This window comes from Entelurus aequoreus, linkage group LG28 (assembly GCF_033978785.1).
Source record: "Entelurus aequoreus isolate RoL-2023_Sb linkage group LG28, RoL_Eaeq_v1.1, whole genome shotgun sequence".
Lineage (NCBI taxonomy): Eukaryota > Metazoa > Chordata > Actinopteri > Syngnathiformes > Syngnathidae > Entelurus > Entelurus aequoreus.
Window position 1 is genome coordinate 18995545 of NC_084758.1, and position 27950 is coordinate 19023494.

Sequence of the window (27950 nt, forward strand, 5' to 3'; positions counted from 1 at the left end):
CATATATTTTTAAAAAGTTACGTACATACGCAAAAAAAAGTTGCGCACATACGGTCAAGCGATCAAATGTTTAGAAGCCAAAGCTGCATACTCACAGTAGCACGTCTGCGTCTTTGTCATCCAAATCAAAGTAATCCTGGTAAGAGTCTGTGTTGTCCCAGTTCTCTACAGGCGTCTGTGTATCGAAGTCAAAAGTCCTCCTGGTTAGAGTCTCTGTTATCCGAGTTCTTCCATCTTGACTGCATCTTCCGGGAATGTAAACAAAGAAGCGCCGGCTGTGTACTGTTGTTGCTGGCTACGTTCGAAAAATACGTCCATTTCGCACCGACAACTTTCTTCTTTGCTTGCTCAGCTTCCTTCTCCATAATGCAATGAACATGATTGCAACAGATTCACGAACACAGATGTCCAGAATACTGTGGAATTATGAAATGAAAACAGAGCTTTTTCGTATTGGCTTCAATGTGGAAGGCATACCCGTGTTCCCCGGGCTACGTCACGCGCATACGTCATCCTTAGAGGTGTTTCGAACCGGAAGTTTAGTGGCAAATTTAAAATGTCACTTTATAAGTTAACCCGGCCGTATTGGCATGTGTTATAATGTTAAGATTTCATCATTGATATATAAACTATCAGACTGCGTGGTCGGTAGTAGTGGCTTTCAGTAGGCCTTTAAAGCATTTATCGGCCGATAATATCAGACTGCCGATATTATCGGACATCTCTAGTATTTTCACAAGACTCTGACAGCAGTCTTCTGTTTGGATTGGAGTGTATTCACGTCACAGTGTGGCCTCCATAAGGTGCAACATGGCAGAACGCCATGACGGTGTAACTGTATGTTTTTTTTCCCCCCACTGCTGTAGTTGTGGAACATCAACTAAATGAATTAGCTCTGCCAAGAACAAAGACACACGTTGGCCTTGCATGACATCTTGTGCACCTCATTGAAAATGTCTCATTTTGCAGTTGCCATGGCGACCTTGGCTGGGGAAACAAGCAGCTGTAGGAATTAGACGATATGAGGATAGCTATTGGAACATGTACTCTGCTAAATTGAGCGGTTTTCTTTTTTTTTTTTTTTTTTTTTTGGTGACATAACCATGAGGAGTCTTACTTTGTTTGTTTCCTGAATTTAAATGGAGTGAGACCTCTTCATCAAGCCACAAGCTTTGTCCGAGAATTGTCGGAGCTCAGACGCCGTTCTCTCAAGACGTGCACAAGTCAGGTCGTCGGAGTTTGAAAAAGTTTGACGACACGCTCAGTTTCTGCAGTTTGATATTACTCAGCCTGGCGCCCAAAGGAATAATGCGGTTGAGTCCGTGCAGGAAGTGGGCCATCTTTTATGTGGAGAGACGCTGTAATTAAGGAAGTCAAACGTTGCTTGTTCTTCTCCTTAAAATAGACACCAACATCAATAGTGAACTATTAATGATTTTTTTTCTTAAAAGTCTTGGAACTGTCAAATGAAAAAATGCGCTGCCCTATTAGAGGAACAGATGTTTTTCCTCGTAAATACTTAGACATTGTAACTACAGTCTTGGATTTGTTCACTTGAATGAGCAAAAAGTGAAGTACATTTATATAGGATAGGACAGGGGTCTCAAACTCAATTTACCTGGGGGCCACTGGATGCAGAAACTGGGTGAGGCTGGGCCGCAAAAAAAGATTTCTTAACAAAAATCTAACATGCACTTTTAATGAATTCACCTTCTTTGAATGGCTTTTTCGCTCTTTTCGTTTGCTTTCTTGATGAAATCTTGTTGCCTCAGTAGACTGGTTTTAAAATGATTGTCATGTTTAAGGCTAAAAGTAAAAAATTACCAGCAAATTTACAAACAATGTTTGTCATCACTTGTGAGAATGAAGAGCATAGAAAAAAAGGTTATTTCCAACATCAGTATTCTAGGACAACTTTAAAACAAATGTGCATATCAGTGGTGGGGGTTAAACTATGGAATTCTCTTTACAATGAGATAAAAGATTGTAAAAATATATTCCAATTGAAAAAATATATAAAGACAGAACAATAAAATCATATGGACAGCCATAAGTGTTTACATTTTGCTTTAAATTTATTATTTTACTTATTTTTTGCCTGGTTTTGTATTTGTTTTGTATCATCCCGTGAGGTGTATATTACTTCTTTTGTTCGGTTTGTACTTCATGAAGTTTTGCACTTCTTGTGTTTTTTTGTGTTTTTTGTTTGTTTTCATTATATTTGGATGTATTTGTTTGGTTTGAATGGCATCATTAAGTAAGACTACGTATTATGTTGAAGGGGGCAGAAAAATATAAGATTTTTCTTCATCCTGCTCCTTCTCAGGCATTGGTGTGTAAATGTATAATTGAATAATTGAGGTATAATTGTGTATCGATCAAAGATGCACATCAATGAAGGAGATAAATAAAAATGAAATGAAATAAGACACGTCGGGGTGCCCCTGTGCTCAACAAAGAAATATTGCATCAAAAATCGTCTCTGTCTGGAGCCAAAGGGAGGGGGGGGAGCTCGCCGTGGAGTTTACAGTTATGGTAGCACAATTAGCCCCGAACGGGCTGACATCACCACTAACGCGGAGTGCTTTGGAAGCTACCGGACTCCTCGTCTTCCCCGCCTGGACTGTTTACAACGGGGGCGGGAGCGAGCAGGCGGGCGAGCGAGGGAGGCAGGGAAGAAGGGAAGAAGAGCGTGTGCGGGTGTCGTGAAAAGTGGCAAAATGTTTCTCTGCTTGCATCACGCAAGTGACGTCAATGCATACTTGCCAACCTTGAGACCTCCGAATTCGGGAGATGGGGGGGGGGTTGAGGTGTGTGTGTGGGGGTTGAGGTGGGCGGGGTTGGTTGGGAGGAGGCGGGGTTGAGGGTAGCGGGGGTGTTTTTGTAGCCAGGAAGAGTTAGGGCTGCAAAGGATTCTGGGTATTTGTTCTGTTGTGTTTATGTTGTGTTTAGGTGCGGATGTTCTCTCGAAATGTGTTTGTCATTCTTGTTTGGTGTGGGTTCACAGTGTGGCACATATTTGTAACAGTGTTAAAAAATGAATAAAATAAAATATGACCACCCGTATGGCTGTTCCTCAAGTAAGTCTTGCAATAACTTGCGTGTGTCTGCAGAAGCCTCATACAACATGTGTCTGGGCCGGCACGCTGTTAGTATGGAAAAAAAGATGATGCAATGACATTTTCTTGAGGACACTAAAGGCAGTGGGATTGGTAGATTCCTTCAGCTCCGCACGCTCCGCACACAACGCTGTCAAGCGGCATTCATTTAAAACTCGCGGGCCGCACTAACATTAAACTTTCATATTAAGGTGGGGGCCGCAAAATAACGTCTCGCGGGCCGCAATTGGCCCGCGGGCCGCGTGTTTGAGACCCCTGGGATAGGACTTTATTGTCATTGCACAAGTACAACGAAACTATGTTTTCAGCACAAACCCGTTCAAGATTAGACAAACAAACAGTGTACAGGGTTACAGAACAGGAACGCTGATGGGTCGCCAAAGGCGCCCCGCCCCGTAAAAGATAAGAAAAAGGTAAAACGCTGGGGAAGAAGATGAGTAAAAAAATACATTCTAGACTGGGCTCCTAAGGGGGCCTAGTCTGGAGTGGGAAAAAACCTCCATGCAATGCACACATAAACACGTTACATTTAATCACGACAACTCGCAACAGAGGGGCGGGGAGTTGGGGCCCTGGAGGTCGACTGCTGCTATGAAGCGCTGCCAGCCGTCTATCACCCCGAGGGGAAACAAACGGTGGTGAAGACGTGGGGGGGTGTATCAATCAATCAATCAATCAATGTTTATTTGTATAGCCCTAAATCACAAGTGTCTCAAAGGGCTGTACAAGCCACAACGACATCCTCGGTACAGAGCCCACATACGGGCAAGGAAAACTCACCCCAGTGGGACGTCAATGTGAATGACTATGAGAAACCTTGGAGAGGACCGCATATGTGGGTAACCCCCCCGCCCCTCCTCTAGGGGAGACCGAAAGCAATGGATGTCGAGTGGGTCTGACATAATATTGTGAAAGTCCAACACATCAGCGAAAGTCCAGTCCATAGTGGGGCCAGCAGGAACCATCCCGAACGGAGACGGGTCAGCAGCGTAGAGATGTCCCCACCCGATGCACAGGCTAGCGGTGTATGTGCCCATTGTCTTGGGTGTGATGATGTATTGTTCATAGACTGGGGCCGTTCTGCATGCAAGCAAAAGTTCGACTCCAGGTGTCGTCGTTGAGGAGGGAGGGAGGTCAAAAGCATCCATCATTGTTTTCAGAACAGCCTGTTCCTGTTGTTCACAGCGTCAAGGCCATTCGAGGGAGTCAAATCGTAGATTAGGATGTTTGTTTTCCGCGAGCAGACAATACAATGACTTGTCTGTTCTATTCGTCCATGCTGGCTGCTAGGGCTGTGAATCTTTGGGTGTCCCACGATTCGATTCAATATCGATTCTTGGGATCACGATTCGATTCAAAATCGATTTTTTTTCCGATTCAACATCGATATTTTCCCGATTCAAAAGGATTCTCTATTCATTCAATACATAGGATTTCAACAGGATCTACCCCAGTCTGCTGATATGCAAGCAGAGTAGTAGATTTTTGTCAAAAGCTTTTATAATTGTAAAGGACAATGTTTTATCAACTGATTGCATTAATGTAAATTTGTTTTAACTATTAAATGAACCAAAAATATGACTTATTTTATCTTTGTGAAAATATTGGACACAATGTGTTGTCAAGCTTATGAGATGCGATGCAAGTGTAAGCCACTGTGACACTGTTCTTTTTTATTTTTTATTTTTTATAAATGTCTAATGATAATGTCAATGAGGGAATTTTAATCACTGCTGTGTTGAAATTGTAACTAATATTGATACTGTTGTTGATAATATTCATTTTTGTTTCACTACTTTTGGTTTGTTCTGTGTCGTGTTTGTGTCTCCTCAATTGCTCTGTTTATTGCAGTTCTGAGTGTTGCTGGGTCGGGTTTGGTTTTGGAATTGGATTGCATTGTTATGGTATTTCTCTGTATTGTTTTGTTGGATTGATTAATTAATAAAATAAAATAAATAAATAAAAAAATAAAAAAATAATCTATTCTGAATCGCACAACATGAGAATCGCGATTCGAATACGAATCGATTATCGAATCGAAAATCACCGTCGAGTTCCGGTCTTCTGCCATTTTTTATATGTCTCTTGTGCGTCATTGTTTGTTATCTAAATGCGTCATTGTTCCTTATCAAGGGCGTCAATGTCTTGTTGTTTTTCCTATCTGTTCCATAACAACTCGAATCCTTTAGACAGTCAACACATTCTGTAGACAGGTTGGCACGACTTAATATTCACTTTTGTCCCACAACTGGTCCATTCAATGGCACAAAATACAAGAGAATTGAAAATGAGCGGACATTCTTAAAAGACACGAAATATAGGTCAAAAGGTCAGAAATTCTACGACACGCCTTTTGTTTGTACCCCTTTTTGTAGTTTAGTGTTAAAATAAAGAATGTCTTTACCTTCACGCCATGTCCGATCCAACCTTTCTTGCATCTCGGGAAAACAAACCCCCCAAAGTCCACGCCATGACAATATTAACACCAAACCTTGTATTTTTTTAAATATGTAAATTACACAATGGACTAGGGTTGTACGGTATACCGGTATTACTATAGTACCGCGACACTAATGAATCATATTCGGTACTGAACCGGCCCAAAAAAGTACCGGTCCCCCATCCCGACGTCGTTACGTCGTGTCATTGCTGGTTTATGAGCATGTTCGGCAGCGCACAATCATGGAGTACTTACAAGCAGACACAGTGTGTAGACAGAAAAGGGAGAACGGACGCATTTTGGCTTAAAAACTAACAATAAAGGTGAAGTTATAACACTGAAACGCCCTCAGGAAGAGGTGCTTTAAGACATGGCTAGCTAGCTAGCGGCTAACCGCCGTCGGCAGTGTTTTACTACTTCTAAATCACTAATCCTGGTCTCCATGGTGACAAATAAAGTAAGTTTCTTACAAGTATCATCCCTGCAGGACGAGGAATAGCTAAACATGCTTCATTACACACCGTAGCTCACCGGCGTCAAAACGTAAACAAACGCCATTGGTGGATCTACACCTAACATCCACTGTAATGATATCAAGTACAGGAGCTTATCTAGTCGATACTACTATGATTACATCGATATTTTTTTAGCATCACAAAATCTTCTTTTTTTTTTATATTATGTATATAAAGTCAGGAAATATGTCCCTGGACACATGAGGATTTTGAATATGACCAATGTATGATCCTGTAACTACTTGTATCGGATTGATACCCAAATTTGTGGTATCATCCAAAACTAATATAAAGTATCAAACAACAGAAGAATAAGTGATTACATTTTAACAGAAGTGTAGATAGAACTTGTTGAAAGAGAAAGTCAGCAGATATTAACAGTAAATGAACAAGTAGATTAATAATCAATTTTTACAGCTTGTCCTTAATAATTTTGACAAAATAATAGAATGGAAAATGACACAATATGTTACTGCATATGTCAGCAGACTAAATTAGGAGCCTTTATTTGTTTACTTACTACTAAAATACAAGTTATCTTGTATGTTCACTATTTTATTTAGGGACAAACTTGCAACAAGAAACATATGTTTAATGTACCCTAAGATTTTTTGTTAAAATGAAGCCAATAATGTGGTTCCCTTTTATTTACAAACCCCGTTTCCATATGAGTTGGGAAATTGTGTTAGATGTAAATATAAATGGAATACAATGATTTGCAAATGCTTTTCAACCCATATTCAATTGAATGCACTACAAAGACAAGATATTTGATGTTCAAACTCATAAACTTTTTTTTTTTTTGCAAATACCGTAATTTCCGGACTATAAGCCGCACCTGACTATAAGCCGCACCAGCTAAATTTAGGGGAAAATACAGATTGCTCCATATATAAGCCGCACCCGACTATAAGCCGCAGGGTTTTGATGTGTAATTACCGTAGTATATAGGGGTTCCTGCTACCACGGAGGGGATTGTCGGGACAGAGATGACTGTTTGGGAACGCAAAGCGCCCCATTTATTAACAATAAATCTTTCAATCATTCAATCAAACTTTCACGTCTTTGACATGGCGAACAGCATTCGTGCAGAGTACAAATAATACAACGGTGCAAAGTAATACAAAGTGCTTGCCTGTACGTTATCAAAATAACCAGCCTACCGGTATATGAAAAGTCAGTCTTTAATCATTGTGTCATCGTCTTCCTCCTGCGAACTAAAACCACCGAAATCCTCTTCATCGGTGTCGGAGAAGAACAGGCCGTAAATAAGCCGCACCCTTGTATAAGCCGCAGGGACCAGAACGAGGGGAAAAAGTAGCGGCTTATAGTCCGGAAATTACGGTAATAATTAACTTAGAATTTATGGCTGCAACACGTGCCAAAGTAGTTGGGAAAGGGCATGTTCACCACTGTGTTACATGGCCTTTCCTTTTAACAACACTCAGTAAACGTTTGGGAACTGAGGAGACACATTTTTGAAGCTTCTCAGGTGGAATTCTTTCCCATTCTTGCTTGATGTACAGCTTAAGTTGTTCAACAGTCCCGGGGTCTCCATTGTGGTATTTTAGGCTTCATAATGCACCACACATTTTCAATGGGAGACAGGTCTGGACTACAGGCAGGCCAGTCTAGTACCCGCACTCTTTTACTATGAAGCCACGTTGATGTAACACGTGGCTTGGCATTGTCTTGCTGAAATAAGCAGGGGCGTCCATAGTAACGTTGCTTGGATGGCAACATATGTTGCTCCCAAACCTGTATGTACCTTTCAGCATTAATGGCGCCTTCACAGATGTGTAAGTTACCCATGTGTTGGGCACTAATACACCCCCATACCATCACAGATGCTGGCTGTTCAACTTTGCGCCTATAACAATCTGGATGGTTCTTTTCCTCTTTGGTCCGGAGGACACGACGTCCACAGTTTACAAAAACAATTTGAAATGTGGACTCGTCAGACCACAGAACACTTTTCCACTTTGCATCAGTCCATCTTAGATGAGCTCGGGCCCAGCGAAGCCGGCGGCGTTTCTGGGTGTTGTTGATAAACGGTTTTCGCCTTGCATAGGAGAGTTTTAACTTGCACTTACAGGTGTAGCGACCAACTGTAGTTACTGACAGTGGGTTTCTGAAGTGTTCCTGAGCCCATGTTATGATATCCTTTACACACTGATGTCGCTTGTTGATGCAGTACCGCCTGAGGGATGGAAGGTCACGGGCTCAGCTGCTTACGTGCAGTGATTTCTCCAGATTCTCTGAACCCTTTGATGATATTACGGACCGTAGATGGTGAAATCCCTAAATTCCTTGCAATAGCTGGTTGAGAAAGGTTTTTCTTAAACTGTTCAACAATTTGCTCACGCATTTGTTGACAAAGTGGTGACCCTCACCCCATCCTTGTTTGTGAATGACTGAGCATTTCATGGAATCTACTTTTATACCCAATCATGGCACCCACCTGTTCCCAATTTGCCTGTTCACCTGTGGGATGTTCCAAATAAGTGTTTGATGAGCATTCCTCAACTTTCTCAGTATGTATTGCCACCTTTCCCAACTTCTTTGTCATGTGTTGCTGGCATCAAATTCTAAAGTTAATGATTATTTGCAAAAAAAAAAAATGTTTGTCAGTTTGAACATCAAATATGTTGTCTTTGTAGCATATTCAACTGAATATGGGTTGAAAATTATTTGCAAATCATTGTATTCCGTTTATATTTACATCTAACACAATTTCCCAACTCATATGGAAACGGGGTTTGTAGTTGAGCATCCCTGGTGTATTGGAAGTGTGTTGACCACCCAGGCGGACATAAACGTCACATTCGCATTCATTGAAGAGGAACGCAATGACTGACTGATACTCGTAGTAGTTTTGAGATGTGTAGCAAAGCCCGCTTTTTTGCAAGACTATCCTCCTCGTGCAACACCACGTCCTTAATGAGAAGGAGTTTGTTTTCCGTCAAAGCATCATTGATAACCCTAAAACTTTTCAAAACGAGCCTCTCAGCGCCTCTTCTCTCAAAACTGGAAAAAAAAAAAGATGAGGGAGTTGATAGGTTTTTTTAATGTTTGGTGCTCATTATCCGTCAAACAAAATCATAAAGTCAGTATATCATGTACGTTGTTTTTTTTTTAGATAGTTTCCTGATGAGTTTATGCATAAAATGAAGGCTAATGTTGCTGTCAGGGATGAATAGTGAGTCCATGTCACCATCATTCGGTTGGAAGTGATTACAAACATGAGGCGGCACACATGAGGTGGTTGGGTTTCAGGTTTAATTAATCACTGCCCACTTTGCCCATTTGCAATGTTTCCCCCGTCTTAAAAAGAACATTCCACGCGGGTAACGTAAAGGAAAAGACGATCCATCAAAACAAATGATGGCTCGTCAGCGAGGGTTTTTTATTTTAGCGCCCAAATCGACTCCCAAGTGCAAATTGACTCGATTAAACGAGGACGCACTCGCTCTTTTTTTTTTTGGGCTTCAGACCGCGAACGTCGTCACGAGCGAGCGAGCTAATTGATTTTCACAGCCTACGAGACAATTGCTTCCTGAGCGCAGTGGCGTTTGAACACTTCATAAACATCTCCGGCTCAGAACGGGGGGGGGGGGGGGGTGCATCAAGTGTGATCTGAAACGGAATAGATTGGATTGGACGGTTGTTCATGGGGGGGGGATGAGACGTGGATTTTACATAAGTAGGAATAGGCCAAAGTTGCTGCTAAAAATATTGATCAAGGGAGAGGAATAATTCTAAATTGGACAGCTAAAAACTCAAAAGATGTTTTTCCAACATACCCTTGGTCGCTACATCTGTAAGTGCAAGTTAAAACTCTACTTTGCAAAGCCAAAGCCATTTATCAACAACACCCAGAATCGTTTCGCTGGGCCCGTTTATGTGTGTACTAAAATCTCCCTTCAATGTCTTAAACATGTTCTTTTGTCTAATTGGGAACAGGTGGGTGCCACGATTGGGTATGAAAGCAGCTTCCATGAAATGCTCAGTCATTCACAAACAAGGATGGGGTGAGGGTCACCACTTTGTCAACAAATGCGTGAGCAAATTGTCCAACAGTTTAAGAACAACATTTCTCAACCAGCTATTGCAAGGAATTTACGGTCCGTAATATCATCAAAAGGTTCAGAGAATCTGGAGAAATCACTGCACGTAAGCGAGGATATAACAGACTTTAGATCCCTCAGGCGGTACTGCATCAAAAAGTGACATCAGCGTGTAAAGGATATCACCACATGGGCTCAGGAACACTTCCGAAAACCACTGTCAGTAGCTACAGTTGGTCGCTACATCTGTAAGTGCAAGTTAAAACTCTACTATGCAAAGCCAAAGACATTTATCAACAACACCCAGAATCGTTTCGCTGGGCCCGTTTATGTGCGTACTAAAATCTCCCTTCAATGTCTTAAACGTGTTCTTTTGTCTAATTGGGAACAGGTGGGTGCCACGATTGGGTATGAAAGCAGCTTCCATGAAATGCTCAGTCATTCACAAACAAGGATGGGGCGAGGGTCACCACTTTGTCAACAAATGCGTGAGCAAATTGTCCAACAGTTTAAGAACAACATTTCTCAACCGGCTATTGCAAGGAATTTGCGGTCCGTAATATCATCAAAAGGTTCGGAGAATCTGGAGAAATCACTGCACGTAAGCGAGGATATAACAGACTTTAGATCCCTCAGGCGGTACTGCATCAAAAACTGACATCAGCGTGTAAAGGATATCGCCACATGGGCTCAGGAACACTTCCGAAAACCACTGTCAGTAGCTACAGTTGGTCGCTACATCTGTAAGTGCAAGTTAAAACTCTACTATGCAAAGCCAAAGACATTTATCAACAACACCCAGAATCGTTTCGCTGGGCCCGTTTATGTGCGTACTAAAATCTCCCTTCAATGTCTTAAACGTGTTCTTTTGTCTAATTGGGAACAGGTGGGTGCCACGATTGGGTATGAAAGCAGCTTCCATGAAATGCTCAGTCATTCACAAACAAGGATGGGGCGAGGGTCAACCACTTTGTCAACAAATGCGTGAGCAAATTGTCCAACAGTTTAAGAACAACATTTCTCAACCGGCTATTGCAAGGAATTTACGGTCCGTAATATCATCAAAAGGTTCAGAGAATCTGGAGAAATCACTGCACGTAAGCGAGGATATAACAGACTTTAGATCCCTCAGGCGGTACTGCATCAAAAACTGACATCAGTGTGTAAAGGATATCACCACATGGGCTCAGGAACACTTCCGAAAACCACTGTCAGTAGCTACAGTTGGTCGCTACATCTGTAAGTGCAAGTTAAAACTCTACTTTGCAAAGCCAAAGCCATTTATCAACAACACCCAGAATCGCTTCGCTGGGCCCGAGCTCATCTAAGATGGACTGATGCAAAGTGCAAATGTGATGTTTTTCCAACATGGCCTTACACTGCAGCAGATTGCAAAAAAAATGTCTGGGAGTGAAATAACCTCTTGGAGTCCCCTTGTGGAGTCCCTTAGGGATATGTGCTTTGCCCAGTATATATTCTGTTTGTGTGCGTACTAAAATCTCCCTTCACTGTCTTAGACGTGTTCTTTTATCTAATTGGGAACAGGTGGGTGCCATGATTGGGTGTACTTCTCTGTGAAGCGCTTTGAGTGCCTAGAAAAGCGCTATATAAATCGAATCCATTATTATTATTATTATTATTCTAAAAGCAGCTTCCATGAAATGCTCAGTCATTCACAAACAAGGATGGGGCGAGGGTCACCACTTTGTCAACAAATGCGTGAGCAAATTGTTGAACAGTTTAAGAAAAACCTTTCTCAACCAGCTATTGCAAGGAATTTAGGGATTTCACCATCTACGGTCCGTACTATCATCAAAAGGTTCAGAGAATCTGGAGAAATCACTGCACGTAAGCGATGATATAACAGACCTTCGATCCCTCAGGCGGTACTGCATCAAAAAGTGACATCAGTGTGTAAAGGATATCACCACATGGGCTCAGGAACACTTCAGAAAACCACTGTCAGTAACTACAGTCTGTCGCTACATCTGTAAGTGCAAGTTAAAACTTAACTCTGCAAAGCCAAAGCCATTTATCAACAACACCCGGAAACGCCGCCGGCTTCGCTGGGCTGGAGCTCATCTGAGATGGACTGATGCAAAGTGGAAAAGTGTTCTGTGGTCTGACGAGTCCACATTTCAAATTGTTTCTGGAAACTGTGAACGTCGTGTTCTCCGGACCAAAGTGGAAAAAGAACCATACGGATTGTTATAGGCGCAAAGTTGAAAAGCCAGCATGTGTGATGGTATGGGGGTGTATTAGTGCCCAAGGCATGGGTAACTTACACATCTGTGAAGGCACCATTAATGCTGAAAGGTACATACAGGTTTTGGAGCAACATAGGTTGCCATCGAAGCAACGTTATCATGGACGCCCCTGCTTATTTCAGCAAGACAATGCCAAGCCACGTGTTACAACAACGTGGCTTCATAGTAAAAGAGTGCGGGTACTAGACTGGCCTGCCTGTAGTCCAGACCTGTCTCCCATTGAAAATGTGTGGCGCATTATGAAGCCTAAAATACCACAACGGAGACCCCCGGACTGTTGAACAACTTAAGCTGTACATCAAGCAAGAATGGGAAAGAATTCCACCTGAGAAGCTTCAAAAATGTGTCTCCTCAGTTCCCAAACGTTTACTGAGTGTTGTTAAAAGGAAAGGCCATGTAACACAGTGGTGAAAATGCACATGTGCCAACTTTTTTGCAATGTGTTGCTGCCATTAAATTCTAAGTTAATGATTATTTGCACTTGTATTCTCAGGAATGTATTCACATATCCATTCCGACATAACTCTTGTGACGCCCATTACAATGGAGTCCCTCAAGGATGTGTTCTTTTTTCTCTTTACACTGATCACAGCATATTTTTATTCCTCAAGTATATCTGGATTTTAATATATTGGAGCACCAGGGTTTGGAACGACAAACGACCGTTCAAATCATTTATGTCTAATCACTTTCTGTTCTGTGTCATTTAGAAAATGTAAACCTTCCTTAAAGCTGCTATTGTCATTTTGTGTTTAAGCAATTAGGTCAGTTTTTGAAGGGATGGGGTTACGATCTCGTTAAGAAGTTTCATATATGGCTGTTTTAGCCATTCGTTGAGAAACATCGTCAAAAAAGTACGACTTTTCCTTAACTGCCTTGCTGCAATGTTGTTTAGTGATCTGGACAATGACCTACATGTGTGGCCCTCACATGGGAACACTATTTGTTCCACATGAGTCCAAATCATCTGCGCCACAGATGGTGTGCTAACGTCCAGAATGAGATTGAGAGTGACCCCAAAGGACATAAACAGACTTCATTTGCAGTTTTGTCCACAGTATGTTGCAACATGGCCACTGGAAAGAGTAAACTATATCAAATATTTTGGGTAGAGTGAGATCGAAAACTCTATTGTTGTGTTAACTGCTTTTAATGATTTTAAAAATTAATAAACAAAATACAACCTGCGAGCCGCTAATTCCCAATAAATACAAAACCCAAAACCAGTGAAGTTGGCACGTTGTGTAAATCGTATTAAGATAAGTAAGTATTAAGATAAGTAAATAAGATATTTAATGTTCAAACTTATTTTTTTGTTGCAAATAATCATTAACTTAGAATTTAATGGCAGCAACACATTGCAAAAAGTTGGCACAGGGGCATTTTTACCACTGTGTTACATGGCCTTTCCTTTTAACAACACTCATTTAACGTTTGGGAACTGAGGAGACACTTTTTTGAAGCTTTTCAGGTGGAATTCTATCCCATTCTTGCTTGATGTACAGCTTAAGTTGTTCAACAGTCCGGGGGTCTCCGTTGTGGTATTTTAGGCTTCATAATGCGCCACACATTTTCAGTGGGAGACAGGTCTGGACTACAGGCAGGCCAGTCTAGTACCCGCACTCTTTTACTATGAAACCACGTTGTTGTAACACGTGGCTTGGCATTGTCTTGCTGAAATAAGCAGGGGCGTCCATGATAACGTTGCTTGGATGGCAACATATGTTGCTCCAAAACCTGTATGTACCTTTCAGTATTAATGGTGCCTTCACAGATGTGTAAGTTACCCATGCCTTGGGCACTAATACACCCCCATACCATCACACATGCTGGCTTTTCAACTTTGCGCCTATAACAATCCGGATGGTTCTTTTCCTCTTTGGTCCGGAGGACACGACATCCACAGTTTACAAAAACAATTTGAAATGTGGACTCGTCAGACCACAGAACACTTTTCCACTTTGCATCAGTCCATCTTAGATGAGCTCGGGCCCAGCGTAGCCGGCGGCGTTTCTGGGTGTTGTTGATAAAAGGCTTTCGAATTGCATGTAGAGTTTTAACTTGCAAATACAGATGTAGCAACAAACTGTAGTTCATGACAGTGGTTTTCTGAAGTGTTCGGTGATATCCTTTACACACTGATGTCGCTTTTTGATGCCGTACCACCTGAGGGATCGAAGGTCAGTAATATCAATGCTTACGTGCAGTGATTTCTCCAGATTCTCTGAACCTTTTGATGATATTACGGACCGTAGATGGTGAAGAGGTTTGTGCACGCTTTGTTCTGTGCCTTTAACATACCTGCTTCTCTTCCACCTCACTCGTTTTTATTCGATAGTCTCATTTCCTTGGCTAACCTGAATAAATATTTTTTTTTTCCTCCCATCGACGCACTTCTAAAGGTTACATTCTTTTCCTTTGTGAAGCAAGTAAACAATCTTTTTTTTCATTCCAATTGTTGTTTTTATTGAACAGGACCCGCGCTTAATCCCGTGCGTTGAGACTGGCGCATGAGCAATACGAAGGGTCCCCTGCGGCGGTCGCGAGATCTGGTTTTCAAGCGCGTAATCCGACATAATCCGATTTTTTAAAAGACAAACACGATCGGATTAAGGTGTTTTCATGGGCTGTAGAAGGCTTCTTTTGAGCCAAATTATCGGAGAAATCGCAACTGGACTTCTTGGTTTGTCTTGAAAGACGTTTTGCCAGATCAAGACTTGATCTGAACGATCTAAGTCTATGAGCACAAATTGATGAAGCCTACTCGGATGAGCTGCTTCATCAGACAAAGATTGGCCAGATCAAGACTTGATCTGACGGATCTAAGTCTATGAGCACGAATTGATGAAGCCTACTCGGATGAGCGGCTTCATCGGACTAAGATTGGTCAGATCAAGACTTGATCTGACCGATCTAAGTCTATGAGCACGAACTGATGAAGCCTACTTGGATGAGCGGCTTCATCAAATTTAGATTGGTCAGATCAAGACTTGGAGGCCCTCTCCAAATACCAGGAAGTCATGAATAACTTGGAATTTTCCCGAGAGTTGCAGAAGTCTAGATCGTTCAGATCAAGACTTGATCTGACAGATCTAAGTCTATGAGCACAAATTGATGAAGCCTACTCTGATGAGCGGCTTCATCAGACTTAGATTGGTCAGATCAAGTCTTTATCTGACCAATCTAATACTATGAGCACGAATTGATGAAGCCTACTCTGATGAGCAGCTTCATCAGACTTAGATTGGTCAGATCAAGTCTTTATCTGACCAATCTAAGTGTATGAGTATGAACTGTTGAAGCCTACTTGGATGAGCGGCTTCATCAGACTTAGATTGGTCAGATCAAGTCTTGATCTGACCAACCTAAGTCTATGAGCACTAACTGTTGAAGCCTACTTGGATGAGCGGCTTCATCAGACTAAGATTGGCCAGATCAAGACTTGATCTGACGGATCTAAGTCTATGAGCACGAACTGTTGAACCCTACTTGGATGAGCGGCTTCATCAGACTTAGATTGGTCAGATCAAGTCTTGATCTGACCAATCTAAGTCTATGAGCACAAATTGATGAAGCCTACTCGGATGAGCGGCTTCACCAAACTTAGACTGGTCAGATCAAAACTTGATCTGACCGATCTAAGTCTATGAGCACGAACTGATGAAGCCTACTTGGATGAGCGGCTTCATCAAATTTAGATTGGTCAGATCAAGACTTGGAGGCCCTCTCCAAATACCAGGAAGTCATGAATAACTTGGAATTTGCCCGAGAGTTGCAGAAGTCTAGATCATTCAGATCAATACTTGATCTGACAGATCTAAGTCTATGAGCACAAATTGATGAAGCCTACTCTGATGAGCGGCTTCATCAGACTTAGATTGGTCAGATCAAGTCTTTATCTGACCAATCTAATACTATGAGCACGAATTGATGAAGCCTACTCTGATGAGCAGCTTCATCAGACTTAGATTGGTCAGATCAAGTCTTTATCTGACCAATCTAAGTGTATGAGTATGAACTGTTGAAGCCTACTTGGATGAGCGGCTTCATCAGACTTAGATTGGTCAGATCAAGTCTTGATCTGACCAACCTAAGTCTATGAGCACTAACTGTTGAAGCCTACTTGGATGAGCGGCTTCATCAGACTAAGATTGGCCAGATCAAGACTTGATCTGACGGATCTAAGTCTATGAGCACGAACTGTTGAACCCTACTTGGATGAGCGGCTTCATCAGACTTAGATTGGTCAGATCAAGTCTTGATCTGACCAATCTAAGTCTATGAGCACAAATTGATGAAGCCTACTCGGATGAGCGGCTTCACCAAACTTAGACTGGTCAGATCAAAACTTGATCTGACCGATCTAAGTCTATGAGCACGAACTGATGAAGCCTACTTGGATGAGCGGCTTCATCAAATTTAGATTGGTCAGATCAAGACTTGGAGGCCCTCTCCAAATACCAGGAAGTCATGAATAACTTGGAATTTGCCCGAGAGTTGCAGAAGTCTAGATCATTCAGATCAATACTTGATCTGACAGATCTAAGTCTATGAGCACAAATTGATGAAGCCTACTCTGATGAGCGGCTTCATCAGACTTAGATTGGTCAGATCAAGTCTTTATCTGACCAATCTAATACTATGAGCACGAATTGATGAAGCCTACTCTGATGAGCAGCTTCATCAGACTTAGATTGGTCAGATCAAGTCTTTATCTGACCAATCTAAGTGTATGAGTATGAACTGTTGAAGCCTACTTGGATGAGCGGCTTCATCAGACTTAGATTGGTCAGATCAAGTCTTGATCTGACCAACCTAAGTCTATGAGCACTAACTGTTGAAGCCTACTTGGATGAGCGGCTTCATCAGACTAAGATTGGCCAGATCAAGACTTGATCTGACGGATCTAAGTCTATGAGCACGAACTGTTGAAGCCTACTTGGATGAGCGGCTTCATCAGACTTAGATTGGTCAGATCAAGTCTTGATCTGACCAATCTAAGTCTATGAGCACAAATTGATGAAGCCTACTCGGATGAGCGGCTTCACCAAACTTAGACTGGTCAGATCAAAACTTGATCTGACCGATCTAAGTCTATGAGCACAAACTGCTGAAGCCTACTCGAATGAGCGGCTCCATCAGATTTAGATTGGTCAGATCAAGACTTGATCTGACCAATCTAAGTCTATGAGCACCAACTGTTGAAGCCTACTCGGATGAGCGGCACCATCAGATTTAGATTGGTCAGATCAAGCCTTGATCTGACCAATCTAATTCGTGTTCATAGTCTTAGATTGGTCAGATCAAGTCTTGATCTGACCAATCTAAGTGTATGAGTATGAACTGTTGAAGCCTACTTGGATGAGCGGCTTCATCAGACTTAGATTGGTCAGATCAAGTCTTGATCTGACCAACCTAAGTCTATGAGCACAAACTGCTGAAGCCTACTCGAATGAGCGGCTCCATCAGATTTAGATTGGTCAGATCAAAACTTGATCTGACCAATCTAAGTCTATGAGCACTAACTGTTGAAGCCTACTCGGATGAGCGGCACCATCAGATTTAGATTGGTCAGATCAAGCCTTGATCTGACCAATCTAATTTGTGTTCATAGTCTTAGATTGGTCAGATCAAGTCTTGATCTTACCAATCTAAGACTATGAACACAAATTGATGAAGCCTACTCTGATGAGCGGCTTCATCAGACTAAGATTGGTCAGATCAAGACTTGATTTGACCAATCTAAGTCACTAACTGTTGAAGCCTACTTGGATGAGCCGCTTCATCAGACTTAGACTGGTCAGATCAAGACTTGATCTGACCAATCTAAGTCTATGAGCACGAACTGATGAAGCCTACTCGGATGAAGGTCAAAACGTCTTCAAAGACAAACCAAGCAGTCCAGTTGCGAACGATTGAACACCCTGAGATGACAACGACCTGGATGAAGCAGAACCTTCATAGGTCTATCTGAGAAATCAGACGAATTGAGCGCATGGAAACATGGTCATTGTGTGCGCATTCCTAGATTGGACACGCTCATTCCCTGACACTGGTTAAAAAAACCACATCCTTCTCGACCACGGTAGTCTTTAAGTACAACTTAAGTGTAACACCAGCCGGTTCCAATCATGTTGATTAAGTTACCGGTCTCTGCAGTGTTGTTCCAATCAGGCAGGAATCAGTCCAACATCTTGATTAGAGCCCATCAAGACCAGTGTTTATCTGTTTAAAAGTGGCTCTTAAAAAAGTGGTAGTAGCTTTAATTTGTGACTGTTGAAGTGTTTATGATGGCCTTTGGCTCGTCTTTGCCACATGAGCCGCAACTGAATCAATAATCCTTTGTTTTTTTGGACTTTTAATGTCACCCTTGATGGCACCGGGGAAAATAAGACAATGGGATGGTCTCTTTTTCTACCGAAGGAAGCACTTTCTTGCTTATTTTCAGCAGAGCACTTCCTCGGCACCTGCAAACGAGCTTCGTCCGCCGGCTGATTTGTCTTTTATGTTATCTCCTTTTAAAAGAAGGAAGGAGGCACCAGAGGAAAGTGCCACCTCGGCATTGTCTTTGTAGATATGAGCGGCTCGTAAGGCCTTTTGTCTTGGCGAAGTGCTGAGGTCGGCGAGTGGAGAGACTGGAGGAGGGTGGGAGGGGGGGGTGGCCGAACCTTGACATGACAGACCCCTGGACCTCCTTTCTGCTGATAATGTAAGCAAGTAAAGACTGGAGTGGCCTCGGGTAAAACGTCATTTTTCCCTTTCCAATTGTTCCATGGCACAGGAGTCCCAACTTGTACCCAGCGAGGGGCTCGCTCAGGAAATACTGAAGGATGTGAGCGCCCCCTTTGATAATCCTTACCTGTCGGTGCGAGAAAACCCACCAGTGCACTGCAAAAAGTCAGTGTTCAAAAACAAGAAAAAAATATACAAAAATTAGGGGTATTTTATTTGAACTAAGCAAAATTATCTGCCAATAGAACAAGAAAATTCGGCTTGTCAAGACTTTCCAAAACAAGTAAAATTATCTAACCTCAATGAACCCAAAAATACTTTAAAATAAGTATATTCTCAATAATAACAAGTGCACTTTTCTTGGTAGAAAAAAAACACTTTTTTGCTCAATATGTTGAAAAATATTCTTAACATAAGTAAAAAAAAATGTTTTCATGCTTGAAGTAAGAAATTATTACTTTAAAAAAGTAGTTTTGTGAGTGTTGATGACACAGCTTTGCAACAGTTGATATTCTAGTTTCAAGCATGTTTTACTCAATATAGGTCATCAAATCTCAGCAACAAGCTGTAATATCTTACTGAGATCATTTAGGGCCAAAACACTTAAAACAAGTAAAACACTCTGCTTAGTGCGAATAATTATCTTATCAGACAGAAAATAAGCAAATATCACCCTTATTTGAGATATTTAATCTTACTTAGATTTCAGTTTTTGCAGTGTGTTGGTCAAATTATGCTAAACCATGTCACTTTATGGACACACGGCAAATATGTTACACCATTAATGTTGTACTGTATTAATATAATAATAATAATAACAACTAGGGATGTCCTGATCAACATTTTTGGCCTCGGATCAAGTTCCGAATTTTTTGTCCTAAGATTCGATTTGATTTCGAGTCTGAATACTTTGACAGTAGTTTACAAAAAGAAAATGTGTTGGGTTTTTTTAAAGTAAACACAATAAAACATTTTTATAAAGCTTATCATATTAAATTTAGACGTTGCTAGTATTCTTGTATAGCTCGGTTGGTAGAGTGGCCGTGCCAGCAACTTGAGGGTTCCAGGTTCGATCCCCGCTTCCGCCATCCTAGTCACTGCCGTTGTGTCCTTGGGCAAGACACTTTACCCACCTGCTCCCGGTGCCACCCACACTGCTTTAAATGTAACTTAGATATTGGGTTTCACTATGTAAAGCGCTTTGAGTTGCTAGAGAAAAGCGCTATATAAATATAATTCACTTCACTTGTAAATCACATGATGTATTAATTGTGTGGTATTGGATGCTACATATAATTAGTGTTGTCCCGATACCAATATTTTGGTACCGGTACCAAAATGTATTTTGATACTTTTCGGTACTTTTCTATACTTTTTTAAATAAAGGGCACCACAAAAAATTGCATTATTGGTTTTATTTCAACAAAAAATCTTAGGGTACATTAAACAGGTTTCTTATTGCAAGTTTGTCCTTAAATAAAATAGTGAACATAGAAGACAACTTGTCTTTTATTAGTAAGTAAACAAACAAAGACTCCTAATTTAGTCTGCTGACATATGCAGTAACATATTGTGTCATTTTCCATTCTATTATTTTGTCAACATTATTAAGAACAAGTGGTAGAAAATGAATTATTAATCTACTTGTTCATTTACTGTTAATATCTGCTTACTTTCTCTTTTAACATGTTCTATCTACACTTCTGTTAAAATGTAATAATCACTTATTCTTCTGTTGTTTGATACTTTACATTAGTTTTAGATGATACCACAAATTTGGGTATCAATCCGATACCAAGTAGTTACAGGATCATACATTGGTCATATTCAAAGTCCTCATGTGTCCAGGGACATATTTCCTGAGTTTATAAACATAATATACATTTAAAAAAAAAACGAAAATAGATTTTGTGATGCTAAAACATATCGATGTAATCATAGTAGATACGCTCCTGTACTTGGTATCATTACAGTGGATGTTAGGTGTAGATCCACCAATGTTTACATTGTGACGCCGGTGAGCTACGGTGTGTAGTGAAGCATGTTTAGCTATTCCTCTTCCTGCAGGGATGATACTTGTAAGAAACGTACTTTATTTAAAAAAAAAAAAATCCTGTAAAAGAAAAATATATTTATTGTAAACAAAAAATATATATAATGAACGAAAAACACACAAAAAACGAAGAAAAAAAAATCAACTTTGCATAGGAGAGTTTTAACTTGCACTTACAGATGTAGCGACAAACTGTAGTTACTGACAGTGGTTTTCTGAAGTGTTCCTGAGCTCATGTGGTGATATCCTTTACACACTGATGTCGCTTTTTGATGCAGTACCGCCTGAGGCTATCACGGATTTCACTTGAAGCGGGGTATTTTTTTGGAACGTAACCCCAGCGTTAAACGAGGGAACTCTGTATATTTATTGCAAGGCAAGTGTCAAATGCAGCTAAGCACTGCAATATAAACAAAATCTTGACTGTCAGGCATTTTTCTTCTCTTGTCGAGGCTGCTGCTTGTGTTACAATACTCATTTTTGCAGAAACAGTGAGGTTTGCTTCAAGATGTTTAAAGGCACACTGCAAAAAGTCAAGTGTTCAAAAACAAGAAAAAAAATTACAAAAATGAGTGGTATTTTATTTGAACTACGCAAAATTATCTGCCAATAGAACAAGAAAATTTGGCTTGTCAAGACTTTCCAAAACAAGTAAAATTAAAGCTGCAAGCAGCGATGGACGGGAACGACTTTTGCTGGGGGGGTTGTCAATATATATGAAATGTAGGTCTAAGTGAGACCTACATAGAGGTTTTTGTTTCATGTCTCTATGACATTCCTACTGGAAGTTACAGGCAGTTTTGTCTGAGTTTTCTTCCTAGGAGCAGTTTTGTCTGTGTTTTCTTCCTAGGGGGCGCTTGAGCGCAATTTTGAGTTTTGGGGTTGGGTTTTTTATTGGATCCCAATTTTTGCCAGTCCTGATGTGTGTGTCCAGTTTGGTGAGTTTTGAAGCATGTTAAGGGGGTCAAATTACAGCTCAAAGAGGCAAAAGTGACTGTTTTTAGTAAACTTTTGTTTTGAAGGGGAATTGCCTGTTGATTTTTGCTGAAGGAAGTTAATGTATGAAATGTAGGTCTAAGTCAGACCTACATAGAGGTTTTTGTTTCATGTCTCTACGACATTTGTACTGGAAGTTAGAGGCAATTTTGTCTGTTTTCTTCCTAGGGGGCGCTAGAGCGCAGTTTTGGGGTTGGGTTTTTTATTAGATCGCAATTTTGCCAGTCCTGATGTGTGTGTACAGTTTGGTGAGTTTTGAAGCATGTTAAGGGGGTCAAATTACAGCTCAAAGAGGCAAAAGTGACTGTTTTTAGTAAACTTTTGTTTTGAAGGGGGATTGCCTGTTGATTTTTGCTGAAGGAAGTTAATGTATGAAATGTAGGTCTAAGTCAGACCTACATAGAGGTTTTTGTTTCATGTCTCTACGACATTTGTACTTGGAGTTAGAGGCAATTTTGTCTGTTTTCTTCCTAGGGGGCGCTAGAGCGCAATTTTGAGTTTTGGAGTTGGGTTTTTTATTAGATCGCAATTTTGCCAGTCCTGATGTGTGTGTACAGTTTGGTGAGTTTTGAAGCATGTTAAGGGGGTCAAATTACAGCTCAAAGAGGCAAAAGTGACTGTTTTTAGTAAACTTTTGTTTTGAAGGGGGATTGCCAACTTCCTGTTGATTTTGCTGAAGGAAGTTAAAGTATGAAATGTAGGTCTAAGTCAGACCTACGTAGAGGTTTTTGTTTCATGTCTCTACGACATTTGTACTGGGAGTTAGGGGCAGTTTTGTCTGTTTTCTTCCTAGGGGGCGCTAGAGCGCAATTTTGAGTTTTGGGGTTGGGTTTTTTATTAGATCGCAATTTTGCCAGTCCTGATGTGTGTGTACAGTTTGGTGAGTTTTGAAGCATGTTAAGGGGGTCAAATTACAGCTCAAAGAGGCAAAAGTGACTGTTTTTAGTAAACTTTTGTTTTGAAGGGGGAATTGCCAACTTCCTGTTGATTTTTGCTGAAGGAAGTTAAAGTATGAAATGTAGGTCTAAGTCAGACCTACGTAGAGGTTTTTGTTTCATGTCTCTACGACATTTGTACTGGGAGTTAGAGGCAGTTTTGTCTGTTTTCTTCCTAGGGGGCGCTAGAGCGCAATTTTGAGTTTTGGGGTTGGGTTTTTTATTAGATCGCAATTTTGCCAGTCCTGATGTGTGTGTACAGTTTGGTGAGTTTTGAAGCATGGTAAGGGGGTCAAATTACAGCTCAAAGAGGCAAAAGTGACTGTTTTTAGTAAACTTTTGTTTTGAAGGGGGAATTGCCAACTTCCTGTTGATTTTTGCTGAAGGAAGTTAAAGTATGAAATGTAGGTCTAAGTCAGACCTACGTAGAGGTTTTTGTTTCATGTCTCTACGACATTTGTACTGGAAGTTAGAGGCAATTTTGTCTGTTTTCTTCCTAGGGGGCGCTAGAGCGCAATTTTGAGTTTTGGGGTTGGGTTTTTTATTAGATCGCAATTTTGCCAGTCCTGATGTGTGTGTACAGTTTGGTGAGTTTTGAAGCATGTTAAGGGGGTCAAATTACAGCTCAAAGAGGCAAAAGTGACTGTTTTTAGTAAACTTTTATTTTGAAGGGGGAATTGCCAACTTCCTGTTGATTTTTGCTGAAGGAAGTTAAAGTATGAAATGTAGGTCTAAGTCAGACCTACGTAGAGGTTTTTGTTTCATGTCTCTACGACATTTGTACTGGGAGTTAGAGGCAGTTTTGTCTGTTTTCTTCCTAGGGGGCGCTAGAGCGCAATTTTGAATTTTGGGGTTGGGTTTTTTATTAGATCGCAATTTTGCCAGTCCTGATGTGTGTGTACAGTTTGGTGAGTTTTGAAGCATGTTAAGGGGGTCAAATTACAGCTCAAAGAGGCAAAAGTGACTGTTTTTAGTAAACTTTTGTTTTGAAGGGGGAATTACCTGTTGATTTTTGCTGAAGGAAGTTAATGTATGAAATGTAGGTCTAAGTCAGACCTACATAGAGGTTTTTGTTTCATGTCTCTACGACATGTGTACTGGAAGTTAGAGGCAATTTTGTCTGTTTTCTTCCTAGGGGGCGCTAGAGCGCAATTTTGAGTTTTGGGGTTGGGTTTTTTATTAGATCGCAATTTTGCCAGTCCTGATGTGTGTGTACAGTTTGGTGAGTTTTGAAGCATGTTACGGGGGTCAAATTACAGCTCAAAGAGGCAAAAGTGACTGTTTTTAGTAAACTTTTGTTTTGAAGGGGGAATTGCCTGTTGATTTTTGCTGAAGGAAGTTAATGTATGAAATGTAGGTCCAAGTCAGACCTGCATAGAGGTTTTTGTTTCATGTCTCTACGACATTTGTACTGGAAGTTAGAGGCAGTTTTGTCTGTTTTCTTCCTAGGGGGCGCTAGAGCGCAATTTTGAGTTTTGGGGTTGGGTTTTTTATTAGATCGCAATTTTGCCAGTCCTGATGTGTGTGTACAGTTTGGTGAGTTTTGAAGCATGTTAAGGGGGTCAAATTACAGCTCAAAGAGGCAAAAGTGACTGTTTTCAGTAAACTTTTGTTTTGAAGGGGGAATTGCCTGTTGATTTTTGCTGAAGGAAGTTAAAGTATGAAATGTAGGTCTAAGTCAGACCTACGTAGAGGTTTTCGTTTCATGTCTCTACGACATTTGTACTGGGAGTTAGAGGCAGTTTTGTCTGTTTTCTTCCTAGGGGGCGCTAGAGCGCAATTTTGAGTTTTGGGGTTTGGTTTTTTAATTAAATCGCTTTGTTTGCCAGTACTGATGTGTGTGTCAAATTTGGTGAGTTTTGAAGCATGTTAAGGGGGTCAAATTACAGCTCAAAGAGGCAAAAGTGACTGTTTTTAGTAAACTTTTGTTTTGAAGGGGGAATTGCCTGTTGATTTTTGCTGAAGGAAGTTAATGTATGAAATGTAGGTCTAAGTCAGACCTGCATAGAGGTTTTTGTTTCATGTCTCTACGACATTTGTACTGGGAGTTAGAGGCAATTTTGTCTGTTTTCTTCCTAGGGGGCGCTACAGCGCAATTTTGAGTTTTGGGGTTGGGTTTTTTATTAGATCGCAATTTTGCCAGTCCTGATGTGTGTGTACAGTTTGGTGAGTTTTGAAGCATGTTAAGGGGGTCAAATTACAGCTCAAAGAGGCAAAAGTGACTGTTTTTAGTAAACTTTTATTTTGAAGGGGGAATTGCCAACTTCCTGTTGATTTTTGCTGTAGGAAGTTAAAGTATGAAATGTAGGTCTAAGTCAGACCTACGTAGAGGTTTTTGTTTCATGTCTCTACGACATTTGTACTGGGAGTTAGAGGCAGTTTTGTCTGTTTTCTTCCTAGGGGGCGCTAGAGCGCAATTTTGAGTTTTGGAGTTGGGTTTTTTATTAGATCGCAATTTTGCCAGTCCTGATGTGTGTGTACAGTTTGGTGAGTTTTGAAGCATGTTAAGGGGGTCAAATTACAGCTCAAAGAGGCAAAAGTGACTGTTTTTAGTAAACTTTTGTTTTGAAGGGGGAATTGCCAACTTCCTGTTGATTTTTGCTGAAGGAAGTTAAAGTATGAAATGTAGGTCTAAGTCAGACCTACGTAGAGGTTTTTGTTTCATGTCTCTACGACATTTGTACTGGGAGTTAGAGGCAGTTTTGTCTGTTTTCTTCCTAGGGGGCGCTAGAGCGCAATTTTGAGTTTTGGGGTTGGGTTTTTTATTAGATCGCAATTTTGCCAGTCCTGATGTGTGTGTACAGTTTGGTGAGTTTTGAAGCATGTTAAGGGGGTCAAATTACAGCTCAAAGAGGCAAAAGTGACTGTTTTTAGTAAACTTTTGTTTTGAAGGGGGAATTGCCAACTTCCTGTTGATTTTTGCTGAAGGAAGTTAAAGTATGAAATGTAGGTCTAAGTCAGACCTACGTAGAGGTTTTTGTTTCATGTCTCTACGACAGTTGTACTGGGAGTTAGAGGCAGTTTTGTCTGTTTTCTTCCTAGGGGGCGCTAGAGCGCAATTTTGAGTTTTGGGGTTGGGTTTTTTATTAGATCGCAATTTTGCCAGTCCTGATGTGTGTGTACAGTTTGGTGAGTTTTGAAGCATGTTAAGGGGGTCAAATTACAGCTCAAAGAGGCAAAAGTGACTGTTTTTAGTAAACTTTTGTTTTGAAGGGGGAATTGCCTGTTGATTTTTGCTGAAGGAAGTTAATGTATGAAATGTAGGTCTAAGTCAGACCTACGTAGAGGTTTTTGTTTCATGTCTCTACGACATTTGTACTGGGAGTTAGAGGCAATTTTGTCTGTTTTCTTCCTAGGGGGCGCTAGAGCGCAATTTTGAGTTTTGGGGTTGGGTTTTTTATTAGATCGCAATTTTGCCAGTCCTGATGTGTGTGTCCAGTTTGGTGAGTTTTGAAGCATGTTAAGGGGGTCAAATTACAGCTCAAAGAGGCAAAATTGACTGTTTTTAGTAAACTTTTGTTTTGAAGGGGGAATTGCCTGTTGATTTTTGCTGAAGGAAGTTAATGTATGAAATGTAGGTCTAAGTCAGACCTACATAGAGGTTTTTGTTTCATGTCTCTACGACATTTGTACTGGGAGTTAGAGGCAGTTTTGTCTGTTTTCTTCCTAGGGGGCGCTAGAGCTCAATTTTGAGTTTTGGGGTTGGGTTTTTTATTAGATCGCAATTTTGCCAGTCCTGATGTGTGTGTACAGTTTGGTGAGTTTTGAAGCATGTTAAGGGGGTCAAATTACAGCTCAAAGAGGCAAAAGTGACTGTTTTTAGTAAACTTTTGTTTTGAAGGGGGAATTGCCAACTTCCTGTTGATTTTTGCTGAAGGAAGTTAAAGTATGAAATGTAGGTCTAAGTCAGACCTACGTAAAGGTTTTTGTTTCATGTCTCTACGACATTTGTACTGGGAGTTAGAGGCAGTTTTGTCTGTTTTCTTCCTAGGGGGCGCTAGAGCGCAATTTTGAGTTTTGGGGTTGGGTTTTTTATTAGATCGCAATTTTGCCAGTCCTGATGTGTGTGTCCAGTTTGGTGAGTTTTGAAGCATGTTAAGGGGGTCAAATTACAGCTCAAAGAGGCAAGTGACTGTTTTTAGTAAACTTTTGTTTTGAAGGGGGAATTGCCAACTTCCTGTTGATTTTTGCTGAAGGAAGTTAAAATATGAAATGTAGGTCTAAGTCAGACCTACGTAGAGGTTTTTGTTTCATGTCTCTACGACATTTGTACTGGGAGTTAGAGGCAGTTTTGTCTGTTTTCTTCCTAGGGGGCGCTAGAGCGCAATTTTGAGTTTTGGGGTTTGGTTTTTTAATTAAATCGCTTTGTTCGCCAGTACTGATGTGCGTGTCAAATTTGGTGAGTTTTGAAGCATGTTAAGGGGGTCAAATTACAGCTCAAAGAGGCAAAAGTGACTGTTTTTAGTAAACTTTTGTTTTGAAGGGGGAATTGCCGACTTCCTGTTGATTTTTGCTGAAGGAAGTTAAAGTATGAAATGTAGGTCTAAGTCAGACCTACGTAGAGGTTTTTGTTTCATGTCTCTACGACATTTGTACTGGGAGTTAGAGGCAATTTTGTCTGTTTTCTTCCTAGGGGGCGCTAGAGCGCAATTTTGAGTTTTGGGGTTTGGTTTTTTAATTAAATCGCTTTGTCTGCCAGTACTGATGTGTGTGTCAAATTTGGTGAGTTTTGAAGCATGGTAAGGGGGTCAAATTACAGCGCAAAGCTGCGGAATAATAATAATAATAATAAAGAAAGAATAAAACCTTACAATTCCAATAGGGTC

The 27950-nt window shown here is 40.8% G+C and overlaps 1 protein-coding gene across 8 annotated transcripts in view; it reads left to right on the top strand.

Moving 5' to 3' along the window:
- hs3st1 (heparan sulfate (glucosamine) 3-O-sulfotransferase 1) overlaps positions 1 to 27950 on the top strand; it is a 362702-nt gene that overhangs the window by 221321 nt on the left and 113431 nt on the right. The window lies entirely within an intron of this gene.